The sequence below is a fragment of the Stylophora pistillata genome, chromosome 14 (genome assembly GCF_964205215.1).
Source record: "Stylophora pistillata chromosome 14, jaStyPist1.2, whole genome shotgun sequence".
NCBI lineage: Eukaryota > Metazoa > Cnidaria > Anthozoa > Scleractinia > Pocilloporidae > Stylophora > Stylophora pistillata.
In genome coordinates, this window is record NC_142532.1 from 23274882 (window position 1) to 23282326 (window position 7445).

At 39.6% G+C, this 7445-nt stretch overlaps 1 long non-coding RNA gene across 10 annotated transcripts; it reads right to left on the reverse strand.

Moving 5' to 3' along the window:
• Nucleotides 1-312: 312 nt before the first annotated feature.
• LOC111325588 (uncharacterized) lies at nucleotides 313-7234 on the reverse strand. 10 transcript variants are annotated; one of them, XR_015995436.1, is made up of 8 exons: nucleotides 7072-7209; nucleotides 6509-6620; nucleotides 6125-6245; nucleotides 5133-5277; nucleotides 3621-3661; nucleotides 2825-3049; nucleotides 2193-2341; nucleotides 313-1475 (listed from the first exon to the last, which is right to left on the reverse strand). It is a non-coding gene; the product is annotated as an uncharacterized LOC111325588 (long non-coding RNA). The 10 variants fall into 10 exon arrangements; XR_015995430.1 differs by lacking the exon at nucleotides 5133-5277 and having other exon boundaries at nucleotides 3621-3703; nucleotides 7072-7234; XR_015995438.1 differs by lacking the exon at nucleotides 5133-5277.
• Between the last annotated feature and the right edge of the window lie 211 nt (nucleotides 7235-7445).

The window sequence follows — 7445 nt, forward strand, 5'->3', positions numbered from 1 at the left end:
TAATCCTCATCGGGAAAGCGTTGAGAACCGTGTCGAGCCTGAAATTTTTTAGCTTGCTCCCAAACATGGCATTTGAATTTCGTGACCTTGAACGTGTTAAAACACGTAACATGTCTGATGAAGTTTTGTTGAGGCTGAAAAAAAATTGATTTAGCTAATTACAATTGAATTTGCTTCACCTCCCGTAACAGTTTCGTGTAAAACTGGCCGTTTCTGTTGCTGTTGAGCACATAAGGAATGTTATTAACAGCTAGAGTCGTATTTTTCATCAAACGTTCTAATGGCTATTACTCGAGAGGAGACGATTCACTCACAGTTCAGTCCAAGATTTAATACTAGGTTTATGAAAGATTCCCTTGCCTATAGAGGTGCAATCTTTTGGAACACTATTGGCTTAAATGAACGTAATATCTTGCACAAAAACCCAAATGAGCTGTTTCGAAATTTGAAAACAAAGCCTTATTTTAGAGATTTAAAATTTAATATTTCTTCAGCTTCAGCTGCTGCCATAACATGATGACTTTCTCTACTTTTGATTAAGATGTTAGTGTTAGCTTTTTACTTACTTAGCTAGTCTTCTTCTCATTTTAATAATGTATGAACTAAATACACGACCCCTCAAGCTGTTAGCTTTAATTATTATCGTGTTTAAATAAAGGTCTTATCTTATCTTATCTTCAAATTAGCAATAAAAAAACACCTGTCGTTTATGGGCTTTGTACGCGTCAACCTTTAACCCTTAACGAGTGACTGACTTCTAATTTCTCCCTATATCATCACCCACAATCAAGCGTACAGGTAATGAGAATAACGAAAATGATCACTGATACGATTAAAGAAACTTCTGGTTGTGAAACAAATTCTCCATGCTAATATCATAGGAAATGTAAAGAGCACAGTGTGGAGATCCTGAATACCAATGTTAGACTAGGCAGTGTTATGGAAGGAGGAATCGAAATAAGGAAAGGCAGAAAGGAAAGGAAATCTGAGATAAGAAAAGACACTTATTTCAAACAATTGAGTACTTAAGGAAGCTTGTTTGTACTGTACTGTAGCCAATGAGGAGCCAGTATTTTGTTTTAGGTCCTCGTGCATTGAATAAAAAATATAAAAAACTGGCTACTCATTGGCTACAGTACAAACAAGCGTCCTTAACTACTCAAGTGCGTCAAAACAAATCAAAGGTCTCCTTCTCAATTGTGCAATTGACGATAAGCGCAAATAGACTGTGTTGTGAAGAAAAGCTAGTGATTGATTCAACTGGTCTATGAAAATACTGTATCTAATTCACCCCACTAGCCTTATGCATTAATATGATGTCTAGTATGGAAAATTTACGTTCGGATGTTAACAGCCGGGCAACACATTGATACCCATCGTCTTGGAATGAATCTTTTCCTGTTTGATTATCGACTTTGATTTCTCCAAGAGTTCCATGAATCCATGCACAGCACAATTACGTGGCTACTTGTTACCTGCGTGGAAAGATAAATCGCAGTTAAATTATGTGCTGAAAAATACAATCGCTGATTAAAAGTTATAACGGTTATACTGAATACAGGGGTTGGCCCTTCTTCAGAGCAAATCAAGACAACACGAAAACATGAAAAACAATTTAGCTCACAATCTCTTGTGGAATAATCTTGAAATGGACCAATTGTGACAACTCAGATTGGATACTCCCCACCCCTCCCTCCTCATTGGCATTGTTTGGCACGCATGCATACACGTGCTTCTAACTCGAGTCCAGGTAGAAGTTTTCTTAACAAATCACGGAGTGCGAACCACTTTAGGTATTCATATGAGATCCAAAACCTTCAAGCGCGCCAAATACATTTGCATTTCACAACTTCTAATAGGACAAATCATCTGCTTTTGTCTCTAGTACTCGGTGTATGCGTATTGACCATCTTATGCGGGCCTGACTTACATAATACAGTGGTCAAAGGTCTGTGCATGCGCGAACTTTGTAACGACTACGTGGTGCGCTTTAAGGCTGTCAGGACCAAATTGTTACAAAAGAGTTACAAGTTACCACACAAGCCACTGAGTACGTCTTGGTGTTTAAGAAACGTATAATTTTTTTGGTCAAGCTCAAAACAGAATGGTAAATTACCAAGATAACTGTACTTGAGTAAGGTTTGAACCCCTCGCTCATGCCTGACATTTGACCGCTATGTTGACTAACTTACATCTTGATCCAATTTGAGCAGCACGTGCAGCACGTGCAGCACGTGATTCTTCTATGACACGAATTTCCTGAGCCAAGGTTTCATTTTCCCTCCTCAGACTCTCGATTTCATTCACCAGAGAAATTACTCGCCCTTCATGATCGCGCAATCTACGACAGATTTAGAACAATATCCATAGGATTAGACGTTTTTAGCCTTTAATGAATCTGGAAAACATAAAATCAGAGTTATTTATCAGAGTTGTTTCCCATAGGCCGTTATTTTGCTCGTTACGCAGCATAGCTCTCTTTCTTAGCGCTCCTTGATGCGTGACTCTTATTGACAAGTAACTCTACTTTCGTGATTCCTCCGTTACAAGTCACACCATCACACACGCCTTTTGCAGTAAATTGTAAGCTATGTGACACGTGACCCATGATCAAGAAGAACTGTTCTGTAGAAATTTTAGCTGTTGGTTTTTCTTCCAATTTTTTTCAAAAACGAGGGTGTAGGAAAGGAAGACAATCTGGTAGATAACAATGTTGCGTGACACTAAATAGAGAAGAACTCATAGATGGGAAAATTGGAAGATTAGAAAATTGAAAAATTGAAAAAAAATTAGCAATAGAAAAATTACTTCCGGGTAGAGTTACCTCTCTACTTGTCGTCTCAATGGCGCATTCCCCTGTCGCTCTCGTTCTGTTGGGGACAATTTGCAGAGAGATTTTCTGACGCGTAGTTGTAGAATAATATAAACGCTTTAATTACGATCATCTCATGCTTGTTGACAACCTCGGGTTCGACAAGCTCCAAGTACAAACATTTCCAACATTTGTGATGTTTTGTGTTGTCTTGAATTATCTACGCCTAAGTAGAAACTGAACGAAAGAAAACTTGAATTAACAACTGATCGGGGTAGAAGGAAATTATAAACCTGATACTTACATTTTCTGTGCAATCAACAGTAGGGAAAAAACAAAACTGCAACAAGCATAGCATTTACGGTCCCCTACACGAAACTATACACTTAAACCACACCATGTGCTACTGAGCCACGCGACCTAATCGATACCGGTTCGCAATTCGTTCATTCGGCCGCTAGTCGGCCCAAACACGTTCCAGTTCATCGAACAGCAGATGTGAACGTCTCCTCAGGTTAAACACTTCCTCAAAATCTTCCCCTTCAAGAAGTGACGATTAATTAAGTCAGCGGTTGCACTCTTAGTAACTGAGATGTTGAATGGCTAAACTTTTTATTGAACCCGCCAATGGAAAAGCGCAAGAAAAAAAAAAAACAGTCAGAGGTGATAAGCATGTGACAGGTGATGGGAACAGAGAAATTTTTTCAGACAGTGTTATCCTGATCGAGCTCCAACTTCATAAAAAGAATTTGTAAGAAAATCAGAGCACCTGTTTGGGAGAATTTAGCGTTACAAGGTCGATACTTACGATAAATCCTGGATGGTCTTTCAAACTCAGATGCGCTCCGCCTTGGAAATAAAAGTTGAACAAGATCTATGGACTCTGTTTTGCTGAATACAATACAATACAATATTCTTTATTTAACGAAGGTGACGTAATTAACCCTAAAGGTCGGCACACACGAGGGGACTAGTCCCTGCGACTAGTCAGTGCGACTAGTCCCGGCGACAAGTCTTTGAAGGGTTTACACGAGGGGACCGGTAGCAGGGACTAGTCCCTTAAGGCGTTCACACGAGGGCACTCAATTGCGCAAGAACATCGGAAAATTAAGAGGCAAATGATGTTTCTTAGTCTGGGGCGTTACACGAAAACAATTAAAATTTGGTAGCTTTTCATTGTAGCACTATTAAACATCAACGCAAACGAACTACACTTATTCAGTCGGATCATTCATGCTTTTACGTGTTCCGTTTTTGTTTTTTTTATTTTATTTTATTTTTAACAGACACAGAGTCAAATAGGGTAAAAAATTCCATCAAAACGGCTCCAAGATATCTGTATATGTTTACAAAACTAGAAATAGTTTTTTATTCTTCAGTTGTAGAAATCTGGAAGTCAGGGAAAATTCATAGAAACTGCAATGTTTACAAATACAGGAAGTCACGGATCATACTGACCCGTGATTGGCTTATTTACCGTTAAGTCGCAGGGACTGGTCGCACAAACAGTTCACACGAAGGGACAAACATTTGTTTCATGCGACAAGTCCCTGCGACTGGTCGCACGAATTCAAACCGGTTTGAATTCGTGCGACCAGTCGCAGCGACTTGTCGCATGAAACATATGTTTGTCCCTTCGAGTGAACTGTTTGTGCGACCAATCGCTGCGACTAAACGGTAAATAAGCCAATCACGGGTCAGTATGATCCGTGACTTCCGGTATTTGTAAACATTGCAGTTTCTATGAATTTTCCCTGAATTCTAGATTTCTACAACTGAAGAATAAAAAACTATTTCTAGTTTTGTAAACATATACAGATGTCTTGGAGCCGTTTTGATGGAATTTTTTACCCTATTTGACTCTGTGTCTGTTAAAAATAATAAAAAAAAAATTAACAAAAACGGAACACGAAAAAGCATGAATAATCCGACTGAATAAGTGTAGTTCATTTGCGTTGATGTTTAATAGTGCCATAATAAAAAGTTACCAAATTTTCATTGTTTTCGTGTAACGCCCCAGACTAAGGAATATCTTTTGCCTCTTAATTTCCCCATGTTCTTGTGCAATTGAGTGCCCTCGTGTGAACGCCTTAAGGGACTAGTCCCTGCTACCGGTCCCCTCGTGTAAACCCTTCAAAGACTTGTCGCCGGAGCTAGTCGCACGGACTAGTCGCAGGGACTAGTCCCCTCGTGTGTGCCGACCTTAATGAGTTACCTAGTGACACAGTTAAACTTGGTAATAAATAAACACGGCTAAACAACAGAAAAGCAGGAATCAATTCTCTCTCCCCAGCCTCCCCAGCCATGATTTTTCAATTACCTCGTTCTGTCATCTACCACGGGTGGTGAAGACCACGTGACTGTTGGGTAGCTCGCAGCACGTGGAGAGATTGGACGAGGATTTGTCAGTTAACAAATCAATCAATCAGTTAATCAGTCAGCAAGCTCATCAATCGCAACTCGTCCTGTGCAATGCAGAAAACCAACCCCACGAATTGCTTTTCGAAGTCACAATCGTAATGCAGCTTAAACATACTGTATGTGATTAGTTTTCGAAAACGTGGAAACGCTGTACCACGCCTCTTTATTACGGTTTATTCCCTTTATTTGACGATTAACTCTCACCCACTGCTCCTCCCTCATTCGAATAAAAGCACACACATCACGTTGCAATATGAGCACGTCGATCACGGCCATATATGGGCGAAAATACGTACCGCATATATATTGTTTTAATCATGAAATAGGCAAACGAAGTCTCTTAAAATGTCGATCAATTAAAGTAATTAAACGTGTCGTGCAGTTCTCAACTTAGTAACGGTGAAACAAGAAGTTCACGGCAAGCGTATTGTTAGTTAGCGTTAGTTATGGTATGGCAAATGAGAGTGGACAACAAAGCGCAAAAAGTGCTCTTTTCAGTTAATTTTGAGTATGACGGGCGTAATCTTTATTGACGACATTGCAATTTTCAATAGTGTCGAAAGTAATCTAGCCTAGATTGTATTAGTTTTGCTATTTACAATGTGGACTTTGATTGGTTCACAAAATTCGCGCCATTCGTTTCTTCAGTCAAATCGGAAAAACTAGACCCAATCACGACTTGGTCACCTGCGTTTTCCCCGCGCTTAACACAGTTGGCTTGTTTTTACTTTGATTTCGTATTGACTCCTTGTAATATTATCTTTTCTTCTGATTGGCTGTTGTGGTTACTTTGGTCGTGGTTTTACGTCTATAACTCGGGAATATGTAAAGATCCTGTTTATCTTACAAGTGCAGAGGTTCATGGAACGATTAGAAATAGACCATACTTACACCGCAGGCGGTCTGAATTGAGCGTCTGATGTTTGAACGATACTGGTCGATTTCTTCACTTTCTGACAGGAGGTGTTGCCTACATGATCCAGTTTGTGCAGCATTCTGACAAGTGTGAAGACTACAAACGATATAAATTACAAAACTTTGTGCTCGGAATTCTGAAAATTCATACGTACCTGCAATGCGCCATTGGCCTGCAACGGCGATTTCAATGACTTTATCCCTTCAAATCTCCCACGACAGACAAGAACCGTCGTAACACAAAGGCAAATTTTGCGCATGTCAAATGGATTTACCAATTTTATCAGGCACGTGACAATTTCCCACTCTGCCAGTAACATACATATACTGACATGCATCAAGTGTTTTTGTCGAACTTACTTTATTGTTCGCGCCGCTGACCTCTTTAGCCGTTTTTTTTGAAAACAGGTCCCCTCTAGCTCCCATATCCATTGTCATAAGCTGACGTTTGCCACCAACTTGCCATGATGAACTAGAAAAAAAAAAAAAACCGTAACCTAACCGAAAAAAGAAATTAAACATATAACTGAATACATCATTAATAAATTAATGAATTCTTAAACAAAAATCAAATTTAAATCGGCCAAAAGGAGGTACACACCCTCCTTCCTCAACAAGATATACTGAGATCAGTCAGATCATTCAGAACTACTTTTCTGCCAGCTAGTGCCAACCTCGAAACACGCGTGTCTCGTACATGCTCTTACGTGTGCACGCTCCCACATCAAATGCTCACAGATGATTAGATATCCTTGGACAAGGCTAGTAGATGGTCTCGCTCGCCTACGAGTAGGCTTTGGTAGATTGTGCTCGAAAAAAAAGCATATTACGCTTTTAGCAATGCTCATATCTTTAGAAATTATGCCAAAATTATGCTACTTTCTGAAAATTATGCTCTCTGTCACCGAAATTATGCTACTTACATTTCACACTGATTTTAAGGAAAATAAAGATCATCAGTGGCTTCACACTCGCCATCTTTGATCTGAGGCCTGAGGGGCCGAGCCGCCGAGCCATAAGCGTGGTGGCCTGAGTCTCAGTCTTATGCACAGGGTGACCTCTGACGCCTGCCGGACCATATTTGACCATGGGCTTTAGCACAGACCTCAATATTTTCCAAAAACAATACAAAAATAAAATACAAACTGAATTATTCTAGAGCTATGATAGTTTTCTTTTTTGCTTTCGACGTATAAAAGCTCGGGTTATGCCAGCAGTGCTAAACTGAAATAAAAGCTCAAAATAATGCTCATTTTGCTGAATAATGCCTAAAATTATGCCAGCAGAATCTACCAAA